Source organism: Herpailurus yagouaroundi, unplaced genomic scaffold (assembly GCF_014898765.1).
Source record: "Herpailurus yagouaroundi ecotype Mexico unplaced genomic scaffold, PumYag 214, whole genome shotgun sequence".
Classification (NCBI taxonomy): domain Eukaryota; kingdom Metazoa; phylum Chordata; class Mammalia; order Carnivora; family Felidae; genus Herpailurus; species Herpailurus yagouaroundi.
In genome coordinates, this window is record NW_024412445.1 from 4,638,552 (window position 1) to 4,652,864 (window position 14,313).

At 50.7% G+C, this 14,313-nt stretch overlaps 1 protein-coding gene across 15 annotated transcripts in view; it reads left to right on the forward strand.

Annotated features, from left to right (window-relative positions):
* Window positions 1–14,313, forward strand: part of IKZF1 (IKAROS family zinc finger 1) — a 98,902-nt gene that overhangs the window by 39,307 nt on the left and 45,282 nt on the right. The window contains exon 1 of one of the 15 annotated variants that reach the window (XM_040455057.1): window positions 13,328–13,465. The exons of the other annotated variants lie outside the window; for them this stretch is intronic. The gene's annotated coding sequence lies outside the window, so the exon portion shown is untranslated. Of the gene's footprint in view, window positions 1–13,327; window positions 13,466–14,313 lie in introns of those variants that run through there. 15 annotated transcript variants of the gene reach the window in all.

The following is a 14,313-nucleotide window of genomic DNA, read 5'->3' on the forward strand; positions in this document are numbered from 1 at the left end:
AGGCGTGCAATAAACTGTCTACACCCCCAGGAAGCCCGGGCACCACATAGGATGGTAGGTTTGAAGCTAAGTGATTAGCCCAGGTGTCGAGTGGCATCGGCATCCCAGCATGCAGGGGAACAAGCTGGAGGTGGGACTGAGTGGCTCCAAGGATCAGTTCATAAGATAAATGCTTCCTAAGTACCCACTTTGTCCCAGGCAGCCTGTCAGGCACGGGGGCCACCAAGACAGAAAAAACCCACGGGCTCTGAGAGCTTACCTTCCATGGCAAACAGGAAGGACACGATTGAGTAGAGAGAAGAAAACAGTAAAATAGTAAAAAATTATAGAGGGGCGCCTGGGTGGCTCAGTCGGTTGAGCATCCAGCTTCGGCTCAGGTCATGATCTCACGGTTCGTGGGTTCGAGCCCCGCGTCGGGCTCCGTGTGGACAGCTCGGAGGCTGGAGCCTGCTTCGGATTCTGTGTCTCCCTCTTCTCTCTGCCCCTCCTCCACTCCCACTCTGTCTCTCTCTGTCTCTCAAAATAAATAAATAAATAAATAAATAAATAAATGGAATTTTAAAAATTATAGAAATAAAATCTAGAATAAACGATCTTCTTGTCTCATAGACAGTTCTGCCCGGTTTTGAACATCTGCTAAAATATTCAGGTTGATGCATTAAAGTTCCTGGCTGCTCTTGTCAGGTGCACTGACTGCTAGGTCACTGTACCCCGAGTGGAAAGGTGATTCAGAGCCTCTGTCTGCACGGGAAGGAAACAAGGGAAATTTAGGAAAGCTTCTGATGCCTCCCTCCGCCCCCCCAACCCCCACCCACTGAGCCAGCCGCACACCGTGCGTTTGATCACTGCCAGGCTTCTGCTGTGCAGTGGGACCCCCTCCCATAAAGCATTCCAGAAGGAAGGCCACTGAGCTAACAGGAGCCCAGCACATAAGTCCTTCAGCATCGTCGATGGGGAAAGGGCCAGCCTATTTGCATGTCTCCCAGGACAGCCTTAGGGAGATGCTGATGATTAGCAAAGTCGTGAAATCAAATCTGCTGGTATCTAGAGTCACACTGGTCAGGGAGTTGTGGGGGCCCTTCTGGTCACTGAAGGCAGCCACGCTAAGCCCTCTTAACACCTCGTCCTCCTGGCTAACGTTTCCTGGGTCCCTCCAAGTGGGATGAAATCCAAGTGGTCCCTCCAAGTGGGATGAAATCAACACGATATTACATTTGCTTCACTTCCTTTGAGGGTCCCCCTGCCCTTCCCCAGACATTGGCTAGGTGCCCAGGTCCTTCCCCAGACTCGGCACCCAGAGGGCCCTGCCGGCCCTGGTCACTGCCTCTGGTGAGCTCACCTTTGTCCAAAGCTACGTTCGCCCTCGGGATGTGATGGAAGGTAGCAAGAAAGCTGTGTAGTCCTGAGGGACTCGTGGTCTGTAAAAACGTGGCTATTAAACACGTTTTCCAGGTTTGTGAACTTGAATATTCTAGTTCTGGAGGGCAGAGAGCCTAGTGGGAATAGAACCTACCTTGCACAGGGGCCGGCTCCTCCAAATGCAACGCGTTTACATGCAGGCAGCTGTGTTAGTTTTCGTGCAGCCCCAACCCCTGTCAACTGTCAACTCAGAAGGCGTGCGTGAGTTTCTCGGACATAACTGCTGAGGCATTGCCCGGGATATTTGGATCTCAGAGTAGGATCAGGCATTTATCACTGTCTTGTTCAGTGGGGTGTGCTTCCCATCAGCCTGCTAAGTTCTTGGAATGCCCGACGTAGGTACAGCCATGAATAAGACGGCTTCTTCCCTTAAGATGCTCCTCTTACAGCAACTTCGGGAGAAGCCCACCTGAAAACGTACCCACCCCCCCTTTATTTTTTCCTTTTCATCATTTAGATAATCTGTGGGGTTTTTTTAATTAGAATGAAATCGGGGGGCGCCTGGGTGGCTCAGTTGGTTAAGCGTCCAGCTTTGGCTCAGGTCATGATCTCCCGGTTGTGAGTTCGAGCCCCGCATTGGGCTCTCTGCTATCAGCGTGCAGCCTGCTTCGGATCCTCTGTCCTCCTGTCTCTCTGCCCCTCCCCCACGCGCAAAAATGAATAAAACTTTAAAAAATAAAGGATGAAATTGACATAGGGGGGCTAAACCATTGCCAGCTACATTTTTGCAAGTTCTTTAAAAGGAGCAAAATTCACACCAGGCATCAAAGCAGAAAAATATGCCACTATTTCCACCGGGACGGTCTTGAATAGGTTCATTCCAGGCAAAGCCAGTCTTGCACACGCCTGTGTCCGTCAGGCTTTTCATGGAGTTTAATTTTTACTTTTGTAAATGGAAATGTTATCATGTTACCTGCAGACAAATGGGTCTGTCCCTTCCATCCAGGATTTCCAAGCTCAGTGTAAATGTCCAACTTCAGGAAGTTGAAGCAAAAGGGAAATCAGATAGAAAGTGTGCTTTACAATGACAGCGACATGGATGGCTCTCCCCGTGAGGGTTCAGACAAGTCCTCGGGGTCTGTGCCCGACAACGTCACGCTGCTGTGGTGAAGGCATTTTCCTTCCCACGCTGCCAGCATTTTGGGTCAGGAAGGCTCACGTTCCAAGCTCCACAGACAGACGGGAGATCAAAAGGAGGGACGTTTTACCATGATCAAAATGCGAAGTATGTTCTTTATTTAGGAAGAGCAAAGAACATCCCTGTGATAGATTTCCCTGTGATACTCCAGGGACACTTCCCCGAGAATTCCCATTTCAGACAAATCTGCCGATTGCCCATCCGCGGGCCGTACCTTTCGTAGTGGTAAATAGGCAGAGAAGTGGATTGTGTTTAGTTGGTCAGGAAAATGAATTCTTTGAAGTCTTCACTTGGTGTTCCTGGAAACAACACGGCCGACTTTTCAGAACCTGTGGAAAAGAGCATATGAGTCCCAGCCACAAAAGAGAAAGAATTGAAGAGAAGTGATTTCATGAGATGCCCTCTAACTTGGCTGTTAGCAAAATTCTCACACGCACACACAAATGAGTGTGGGATGTGTGCGTTGAGGAACAGTTATTTTTGGCACACTCTTTGAAGTAAAACACCTCTGTGAGGTGCTGCTTCCTCATCACTACCCAGATCAGAGCAAGAACTGGTGGGTTCGAAACCATGGACGTCACAGCATACCGACTCCGAGGCTCCGCCCACTGGAGAACCGAGCCTGGCCACCATTTTGTTTCTGGAATGAGCAAATTGAACCAATGGCTGTGCCGCGTGTGGTGGAAAGCTGGCCGCTCTTCTGAACACAAACATGAGAAAAAGTAAATAAATGCAAACAGAACTGGAGACAGTCGGTACAAAAGAATTCCAGTAAGCGGATTGCTATCTTACGCAGCGATGGTGCCCAGTGGTTGAACACAACACACCAGACTCATGTGCTGAAGATACTAATAGCCTTTGCTCTTAACTCATAACGGATTGGAGGGAGGTAGAGCACAGTGGTGGTGGTGACGTGGCTTATCCAACTTAGTCTTCACCGTGCTTTCTCTGCTTTGTAGGTGAAGAAGGTCCCCGTGCCCAGACTGCCTAAAATGGCAGTGGGCACTTGGGGTCATTGGGCCTCCATCTTGAGCTCATGGTTGGTTGTAAAATTAATGAGGTCAATTCACTGATTTACAAATCACACGACCCGTGTAAACTCAAGTTCTCTGATTCTAAGTCTTGCGTTCTTTTGGCGCTGTGTTGCTATCATTTTTTATGTGAAGCCTGTGTGTTTATGATCTTTGTTACCATCCAAAGAGTGATATTAGTTGACTGATATAATGAAACATCCTGGAATTCTAAATGGCGTCAGGAAACTGGTAGAAAAGTTCGATGGTGGTATCTGCCGGCCAGGCTGGACCATCCTTGGAACATTTGTTGCACACGTTGTGAGGAACAAAGAGGGTGAGGGAGGCACACTGGGGGGACTTCCTCAGGGAGCAGGACACACAAAATGCTGCAGTGGTTGGAGGTACCAAAACCCACAAACAGAGAAGGAGCAAAATCAGTGTTTTTTTTTTCAATTGTATTTAATGTTTATTTATTTTTGAGAGAGAGACAGAAATAGAGCACAAGTGGGGGAGGAACAGAGAGAGGGGGAGACACAGAATCCGAAGCAGGCTCCAGGCTCCGAGCTGTCGGCACAGAACCCAACGCAAGGCTCGAACTCATGAACCGCGAGATCGTGACCTGAGCCAAAGTCGGACGCTTGACCGACTGAGCCCCCCAGGCGCCCCTGATGGAACCTATGTAGGATTTTAGAAAACATGACGTGTATTCTATCCCTTCAAGCACAGGTAGAATTTTAGAGATGAATGGGAGAAAGGGACAGGTTAGGGGGACACAACTGACGGCCAAGGAAGTGCCATGGCAACCGGGTTTCTGAGTGGGCTCAGGGGAGATTCTGGGAGCAGGGCTGACCTTGGAGAAGGCCTTCAGTGGATGTGTTCCATAGGCAGTCATGGCCATGGGTGTGGGGAATGGGAGGAGTCATGGGAATAGCATCCCCCCAAATGAATGCCAATTTCAACCATTTCTCCTCTTGCCTTTCATGTTTTTCCCTACCTGATCACAATTGGGGCATTAATGCATATATTTTAAGTTATGTTACAGAATCTGTAGGAAATCAGGTGGGCAGATAGGGACACCCTCCAGGCAAAGGTTGAGTCAAGGCTTCGGAAACAAGACAACGTATCCTATTTATTTTCCACATTGGTTCAGAAAGCAGCAAGTTTGACAATACGAAAGTTAGGTTCAAGAACCCATGTGAGAAACAAATGAAATGACCCCCAGGCCTGTTGAGGTGTCTGAGCAGAGGTGTGAGAAGCAGTAAGGGGGTGGTCCCGGGGCGGGGGCAGGATTTGAGTCACCGTCAGTGACCATGTGGCCACATGCTGATGCCCCCTACTCAGAGGAGCATGGTGGAAGATCCTGGGATGCATGGGGAGCAGTTCAGGCCTTCTGTTGCAGGGCGCAGCCACCAAGGCGGGTCTGTGCTTCCCAAGAAGACAGCAACATCCATACCTCCTTACCACTATCATATCCCGTTAATTTGCACGGCACAGATGCCATATTTGGGAACTGGGTGAACCCACCAGCAATACGTGCCCTGGCCCTTCTTCCTGGTTTCAAGGGTTTGCTCCCGGCTGATTTGGCAGCTGGATAGAGAACCCCCGGGCAGGGCTTGGAGGCAGGCCAGAGGCAAGGTCTATTGGGTCACGATAGCATGTTACCCCAGTGGACTCTGACGATGGCCTTACATCACACGCAGATAACTGCCTCCGTTCTTAACCGTTAGACATGTGTCATCGAAGTGTGAAAACATGTGTGCTGTCAGATTTCCCATCATTTTCTGTTCTTTCGTTGCCGCTCATTTGCATGGGTTACTCATAAACGGAGATCTTTGGCGTGATTTGTACAACCGCTGTGTGTGTTAGTCTGCGAAAAGGCATCCATGGGCCCGCGGAGCGATTGGGGCCACGATCCCCGCGCGCTGGGTTTTCGGTGCTGCCGCCGTGGGCCCTGCCTGTGCCACTGGGCGTCAGCAGGCAGAGGACACGGTGGGCTTCCCTGGCTTGTTGTTGAAGACTTGCTTTTAAAAATAACCAGTTGTGCTTTCTAGCATAAGGGGTTGGGGTTGTAGCACAATGCCTCTCATTGTTTAATCCAGCTCACGTGGCACAGCTCTGAACAAAGACAGCCAGTTCTCAACTTTATAAGTTCCAATGTGAGATCACTGAGATACTCACCACATCACAATTGTTCACTAGAGACTTTCTTGCTTTCGTGTCTAATTGTGTAGTACTAGAAAATCCTCAAGCATCTAGCTCTTTGTAGTTTTATGTTATGGGAGTGGGGTGGATTGAACCTGTATATTAGTTGGGCTTTTAAATTTTATTTATTTGTTTAAGTTGATTTATTTTGGGAGGGGCAGAGAGAGAAGCCCAAGCAGGCTCTGCACTGTCATTGCAAAGCCCAGCACAGGGCTCGAACTCACGAAACCGAGAGATCATGACCTGAGCCGAAACCAAGAGTCCAGACGCTTAACTGACTGAGCCACCCAGGCGCCCCTTGGTTTTTTTAATTTTAAAAAGTCATTTATCTTGATGAGAAATCATATGTCTTAATAACCTTGATAAACACAGTTTTGCATGATTACACCTTAAGGTTGAAACACATTTCATTTCATCATTTCCCAGAAGGGGCAATGAATTCACCCATTTCCTGTTTTTAATCTCAGAATGTTCTGTATTTCCTCCATATCTACTTGCCCGGCAGCAAAACCCTGGAAGCAGTCGACAGCAAACCCTTTTAACCCCTACCTAAGATTTATGCACTCGGCACACAGTTGCAATGAAAATCCACAGTTTCTCTGCCCAGAAATGGATACGTGAGGCAAAATTCACTGTCCCCGTTGTAAGTGAAATCCTTCAGCAAGCTGGTCAGTGATCTGAACTCAGTCTGACACGCACGCTCATGGTTCACGTTCAAGGGCACCTCCACCAACTTATTCATCTAGCATGTGGCGGGGAGGGAACGTTCCTTCGTGACCACATTTTCTAAACTACTCAAACCTACCCATTTTATTTTTGGTCTATTTAACCCGTTGGGATGAGGGATCCTTCTAGAACCCACTTGACCCCCTGAGATTCTTTCAAGAATATCTTGAAAACATTTCAACGTTCTCTTCTCAGCTCAGGTCTGCTATCGTAAATACTAACTCGGGCGTTCCAGAGAAGTGATCTGTGTGCACACATCTGGCGAATTATAAACCCCGTGTGCAGGAAGGACTGTGCTCTCCGTTCATTCATTTGCTCTTTATTTATTCCTTCCTTCCTCAGACATTTCTCACGCCGCCAGTGCAGCGGCCTGTTGACTTCCAGATATTCGGTCCAGATGGCCAAGAGGTAGTCCTCTTGCGGCCAGAAATAAGACTTGCATTTGTCTGGCCGTGTGGGCTGAGCCCTGTGCTTCACTGTTGGAAAAAGTCAGCACCCCTGTGGACCTTATCTCTGTTCCCTAAATGGCCCTGGCTCTCGAGCTCTCTTATCTGGTTGCATAGTGTTTTCAGTGTCGGCCTCAACTTTCTAATTTGCAGCTTCTAATCTGCTGGGTGTTAGGATAAGAAAGAACCATTTAATCATTTTCAAAAGTGTGCACGAGGTGAGGGCCCGTGAGTGTCACAGGGACTCACCCGTGAGTAGACGCGTGAATCTGGTTCAAAGGCTTCTGAGTTCTCTTTTTGTCGGTTGCCTCAGAGGCTGGTTTTACTTTCTCATTCTTGACCCGTTATCACCACGTGGTATAGGTGGATGTCTGACTTCTGAGTCAGTGTAATATCAACGGGATGATTCCCCCAAGTCTCTCTATTTTTTAAAGTGTACTTATTTTGAGAGAGAGATTGTGAGCAGGGGAGGGGCAGAGAGAGAGAGAGAGAGAGAGAGAGAGAGAGAGAGAGAATCCTAGGCAGGTTCCACAGTATCAACTCAGAGCCTGACGCGGGGCTTGAACCCCTGAACAGTGAGATCATGACCCGAGCTGAGATCACGAGTCAGATGCTCAACTGACTGAGCTGCCCGAGCGCCCCCTCGAGTCTATATTCGTTAAGTTTAGCAGCTCAGAATCAGGCAAAAGGATTACATTCGCCATTTCTTTGATCTTTAGGACCCTTCCAGTTTAAGTTCACACTGTATTTCTTTCTATCACTTAAACCCAGAGCCTCAAGCCAAAATGGGAAAGGCTGATGACAGTTTTTGATCTAATGTGCAAAAATATGTCTTATTGTTACTTTATTAGACATTTTATTTCACTTGGCCCTCAACCGCGACCAACCTTGGAGTAATTGGTGACCAAAATATGAATATTTTGTCATTGCAGAGGGCAAAACTTTCTGTGAATTCCACATGCTGTACATTTTCCCTCATATATTTTTAGAACTTTCTTAATACTCGGTGTTCTGAAAATAAATATTGCTCTCTTTTTTTCCAAGTTAATTTATTTGGGAGAGAAAGAGAGAGAGAGAGTGGGGGGAGAGGCAGAGAGAGAGAGAGAGAGAGAGATCATCCCGAGCAGGCTCCGTGCCACCAGCACAGAGCCTGATGCAGGGTTTGAACTCATGAACCACGAGGTCGTGACCTGAGTCGAAACCAAGAGTCGGATGCATAGCTGACTGAGCCACCCAGTTGCCCCCAAATAAATATTGCTCTTCAATAAGCAAGATCACACCTTCCCACACCTCTTCTCCTTGCTGAGATCTTACGGTAGGATCTCATCATAAAAGACAGATGCTGGGAGGTCTGGAGGCCAGAGGAACCACGGAGCCACCGACAACGTGCCTGGAGCCCACGCTCTTCCTCTCCCGTCCCGTGGGATTTGCAGTTCCACTTTGTGCAGATAGAGAGCCAGAGAAACCTGCTTTTCTTTCCCCTTAATCCTGTCTGCCACAATTCTTGCCCTAACGGGCAGGCCTAGCCTCCAGAGCCCTGGCACACCACCACGCCTCCCCGGAACGGGCCTGATGTCCAGTCTCCTGCTCATTCCCTGAACTCGAGGCTCTGATTCTGCAGTGTTTGTGCTAAGGCTTGTCAGGGACGGAAGGGAAAGAGGCCTGCCCCCTTCTTTTATGCATCAGTCCAGCCATGACAGCTGGGGCTCTCTGAAGTCACCAAATGGAGGGACAGGTATGGTGTCTTCATGTGGGGAAACTGAAGCCGGGGCTGGGAGCAGCCTGATGGCCAGGGGCCAGTAGATGCAGTTTTGGCTCCACGATCGGTCTTCCACTGTGTCGTTTTTATTGAAGGGCATCTCTTGTTAGTGAATCTCTGAATCTACCAGCAAGTTCCTAAAACTTTCCTTTACATACGTCTCCCGGCACCTTGGTTATCAGGCAGGGGATCCCTTGGCCTGGGGACCCAGCCTGTCCCAGATGCAGGATGCAGGAATTGTATTAAAACTCAATGCCATGGGCGCCCAGGTGGCTCATTCGGTCAAGTGGCTGACTTCGGCTCAGGTCATGATCTCACGGTTCGTGAGAGAGCCCCAGGTCAGGATCTGTGCTGACAGCTCAGAGCCTGGAGCCTGCTTTGCATTCTGTGTCTCCCTCTCTTTCTGCCCCCACCCCACACACCTTGCATGCTTTCTCTCTCCCTCTCTCTAAAAAATAAACACTGGGGCACGTGGGTGGCTCAGTCATTTAAGCGTCTGACTTTGGCTCAGGTCATGATCTCACGGTTTGTGAGTTCGAGCCCCGCGTCGGGCTCTGGGCTGACGGCTCAGAGCCTGGAGCCTGCTTCGGATTCTGTGTCTCCCTCTCTCTCTGCTTCTCCCCTGCTCACACGCTGTCTCTCCTTCAAAAATAAACAGTTAAATAAGTAAATAAATATTAAAAAATTAAATTAAAAAAAAACCTCTATGCCAAAAACAAGACAAAACAAACAGAAAACCTCAATGACAGAGGGTCCAGAAAAGGCAGAATTTCCCCGGAGCATCTGCGGACACTGGTGTATCAGTCACTGGGGGCTCAAAAACCCCAGGTTTGCCATTTGTGCGTGCGAGATGCTTCTCGATCAATTCTTCCTGACTCTGAAGTGCGAGGTTGTTCTCCAGCCTGGTGGGGGGCAGGATCAAGAGACAGGGGAGCAGGGACAAGGGAAAACCCATGCAGATATGCACCTGCCACTGCTGTGGGGGACCAGGCTTCCATCCCACCAGAGCTCCCTCCCCCCCTCCGGGGGGCAGAATGCAGGAGGGGGCATGCACGGCACCCCCCACTGGCCAAGGGCTGCCCCGTGGAGGGTGAGGGTCCTGGTTGGGAGCTGCTGGTGCACAGCACAGGTTTTCCCAGAGCCTCCAATGCCCTGGGCAGAGAGACAGAATATGGCACAGCTGAGCAGCTGACATGGGGTGCACGGGGCACACCTGCCCACAGCAGATGAAAGGTGGCCAACAGGCTGCAGGTGGGATGGAGGGGTGGTGTGGTGCCCAGGTGAGGTCTTTGCTACTGTGTATCATTTTTTGGATAGATAGAAAGAAAGAAAGAAAGGAAGGAAGGAAGGAAGGAAGGAAGGAAGAGAGAGAAGGAGGGAGAAAGAAAGAAAGAAAGAAAAGAAAAGAAAGAAAGGGAAAAGGGAAGGAAGAAAGAAAGAAAGAAAAAAAGAAAGAAAGAAAGAAGAAAGGGAGGAAGAGAGGAAGGAAGGGAAGAAAGAAAGAAAAGAAAAAAACAGGTTTCAGAGTTGAGAAACCAAGCTGCCAAAACTGAAGGGAAAAAAAGAACTGGGACATTTTGGAATCACAGGCTGGTAGCTCCCCGTGCTGGCTAGCACTGGCCACCTCCATTTTGCTGATACAGGGGAGGGTCTCACACGGCAGCCATCAGTGGCCCTGGTGGCAGGCCCGTGGCCATGGGGCGGACGTCCCATCCTCGGTGGGTGTCATGAGCGACAGCATCACAGGTGCTCGGTAAGACTCAGGTTTACGTGTGGAGGAAAACGTCAGGGGCTTGGTTTTACGTGGCATGCCTGGGCGCCAACACTGCAGGGTCCACAGCGTCACGTTGGGGTAGGAACCATGTGTGAGGAGTAGAGTGTCGTCTAGAACATTCACCCAGGAAGCCTGGAGGGTGGGTCACAGCCCTGGCAGTCGGCTCTGTCGGTGGAAATTTGACCAGCCGCCCTCTGCTCGGGGAAACAGCTGAGCCCCGGCGCTCTCCCTGCGGTCAGACAGAAGCTCACTTCTAGGAGGTGAGGGAGGGGGAAGCATCTAGAGGGTCCAGGCCATCAGCAGGCGGTGACGAAGGGTTGAAGAACATAAGCAGTGGCCAGGGCCCGGGGAGGTCTGACAGCAGGACGGGAGGGAGGATGCGCAGGGCCGTCCTGAGCTGCCCGCACGTCCGAGCTCTGCCCACGGGCCGTGCGCGGAGCCTTCTCTGGTTTGTAATTCATGGCAACGGTTCTGTGCTCGCTTGCAAAGAACGAATGGAAAGAAACGATCCCGGGAAGGTTCTATTCACGCATAACGTCTCAAGAGATAAGCAGCAATTTTTCTGCAAGAACAGTAATAATTCCTGGGGGTAGTAGCCACTATTTCTCTTGGACGCCAGGGAACAGGGAAGAGGGGGGCATTCGTTTTAAAACCTGTGCCTGGAGGGAGCTTCCCATGTGAATCCAGAGGCCTCGGAGGTGAGGCCCCCTCGGCGGGGCCCTTGCCCTTGCATCACACGCCTGTGAAAACGGTAGATAAGGATTTTTCTCGGCGACCTCCTCGCCCCTCCAGCGGGAATGCCTTTTGACCCAGAGTCCTGCTGGTTATCTCCACACGCAGAAAATACCACAAACCGGTTAATTCACAACTTCTTTCTCCTTCTTCCCTAAGTTTCGTGCTTTTTCCTCTCTGTCTGTTCTCGTTTCTTGAAAGGGTATTTTTAGTCCCAAAGGGGATCTGCCTGAATGTCGTTAACGTTTTCTGTTCGTTTTTCCATCGTTTTGGTCTGAGCTCCAAGATTACAGTGTCGATTACGCCGCAAGGAAATTTCACCCTGTTTTACTCCAGCCTTTTAAGTGGCAGAGATAAATAACAGCATGGCCCCCTAAAATTACCAGGGATTTTCTGGACCTCACACCACTGAGGGCAGACATGCGGGGGATGCAGGGACGGGACCTCCTCACACAGCTGGGCCGCGGCCCTGACTGGTCCCTCGTTCTGGGGCCCGGGCGAGGACAGCCTTGCCTTGCAGAAGTCTGCTCTGATGAGGAAAGGCTCGTGAGCGTGTGTGAGTGTGCGTGCGAGCATGTGACTCTGTGTCTGTGTACGCGAGACAGTATGTGTGTGTGCACATATGCGTGAGCGTGACTGTATGCATATAGGAGACAGTGTGTGTGTGACTGTGTATGCGAGAGTATGTGTGTCTGTGTGAAAGTGTGTATGCAAGTGTGAGTGTATGTACATGTCTCTGTGAGGGTGCGTATCCATATGTGTGTGTATCTGAGTGAAGCTGTATAGATGTACGTGGGTATGTATGTGTGAGTGTGTGTGTGTATGTGTAGAGGTCTGTGTGTGTGTCTGTGTGAGAATATGTGTGCCTGTGTATGAGCGTGTATGTGTAAGCATGTGTGAGTCTGTGTATGTGAGAATGTGTGCATGTAAGACTGTGTGTGTATGGGGGTGTATATGTATGTGTGTATATATAGTGAGTGTATACATGTCCAGGTGAGAGCATTATCTGTGCATATGTGGGTGGGTGTGTATATGTTTGTGTGTCTGTGAGTGTGTGTGTAGAGTGTGTATATGCATGTGCGCATGTGTGTGTGTGTGTGAGAATATGCGTTTGTGTGAATGTATGTGAGTGCATCTGTGTGTGAAAGTCTGTGTCTGTGTTTGTGTCTTTGTGTAAGTATGTATGTGTGTGTGCATCTGTGTGTGAGTCTCTGTATGAGTGTGTGCATATGCATGTGTGTGTTTGAGAGTCTGTAACTGTGTGCATATGTGTGTGACAGCATGTATCTGGGAGCATGTGTGTGTCTGTGAGTGTGTCTGCGTACGTGTGTGTGTGTGTGAGTCGATGTGTATCTGTGAGTGTGCATGTCTGTATGTGTGTGTGTATGTGTGTGTATATGTGTGTGTGAGTCTGTGTCTGTGTATAAGCGTGTGTGTATCTGTGTATATATGTGTGTGTGAGTCTGTGTATTTATGAGTGTGCATGTGTGTGTCTGTGTATATGTGTGCGTGAGTGTGTATAAGTGTGTGTGAGTCTGTATTTATGAGTGTGTGTGTGAGTGTGTATAAGTGTGTGAGTCTGTGTGTATTTGAGTGTTCATATGTGTGTGTCTGTGTATATGTGTGTGTGTGTATCTGAGTGTCCACGTCTGTGTCTATGTGTGTGTGAGTGTGTATAAGGGTGTGTGAGTCTGTGTATAACGTGTGTGTGGATGTGTCTGTGAGTGTGTGTCCGTGTGAGAGTCTGCCTCTGTGCGCCTGGGCATGTGAGTGTGAGAGTCTGTGCCTGTGAGTGTGCATCTGTGCATACGTGTGTGTGCGCCTGGCCCAGCCACCGAATGCAATTCCTGACTCCTGCTTCCCTTTCTGTCACTTCTCCGTAAGTGTCCGCATTTCGGTTGGCCTGGTGTCTCGCGGTGGCTTCCTCTTTTCCTGCATTCCTATATTTCATTATTCGCCCTTGTTCCTCTTCTAGGCACTTACAATTCAGCCAGGAGGATGTGGAAACCCAGTTACAATATGACACATGCCTCCGTGTCACAATCGCACTCTCGGGCCCTGCCTCCTGGAGGCATCTGGACGGGGGCAGAGGGGGGAGGAGGGGAGCTGGTGTGGACAGAGGGCCGGACAGAATGCAGAAGTTGGGGCTTCTGGAAACCCAAGGGCTGGCGATCGCTGGGATGGTTTTCCTCGGAAGCCTGGAGTTTCCCATCCGCGGCCGGATTCCAGCTGGGGCCTGAGGCCGCGAGCCTGCAGGTGCGTGTTTCTGCTTCGGGAGCCTCTTCCCTCCAGGCCACCCCATGGCCCCCAGTGTCCCTCTGTCTGTGGGGTGTGGGGACAGTGTCCTCTGCCCAGAGTCCCCCTGCCCCTGGCCACCTCCATCCTGACCTTGACCCCGTTCCCCCAAGGGACCCCCGACTTCATCTCGGTTGCCCCATCGTCCCCCTCTGCAGCCCCACGGTCTAGGCAGTGGGGAGGACCACCCGTCACACACACGCCGCCATCCCTGCATTGCTGCCCTTCCTGGAAGCCAGACCTGTGTCCCCTCTCCCACCACGCTGTCCCCACGGTGGACACAACCATCTCCCTGAGAACGAGGACTTCCTCTCACGCTCTACTCCCTGGGGGCAGGGCTGGGGTTTCGCGTGGGCCTTTCTCTGCTCACCCTCACATTCCTGCAGCCAGAGACTGTGTCTTCCCCCAGAGATGGCTCTTGTGACCCACTCGGGGCTTTGCACCCAACGCGTGCAGTGCCTGGAACATACACTGGTCCTCTGAGGGCGTGCAGGGTGGCTCCGTCCTCCAGGGCCGTGCAGGGTGGCTCTGCCCTTCGAGGCTGTGCAGGGTGGCTCTGTCCTTTGAGGCCATGCAGGGTGGCTCTGTCCTCCAGGGCCATGCGGGATGTGTCCATCCTCCAGGGCCGTGCAGGGTGGCTCCGTCCTCCAGGGCCGTGCAGGATGGTTCTGCCCTTCGAGGCTGTGCAGGGTGGCTCCGTCCTCCAGGGCTGTGCAGGGTGGCTCCGTCCTCCAGGGCCATGCAGGGTGGCTCTGTCCTTCGAGGCCGTGCAGGGTGGCTCTGTCCTCCAGGGCCGTGCAGGGTGGCTC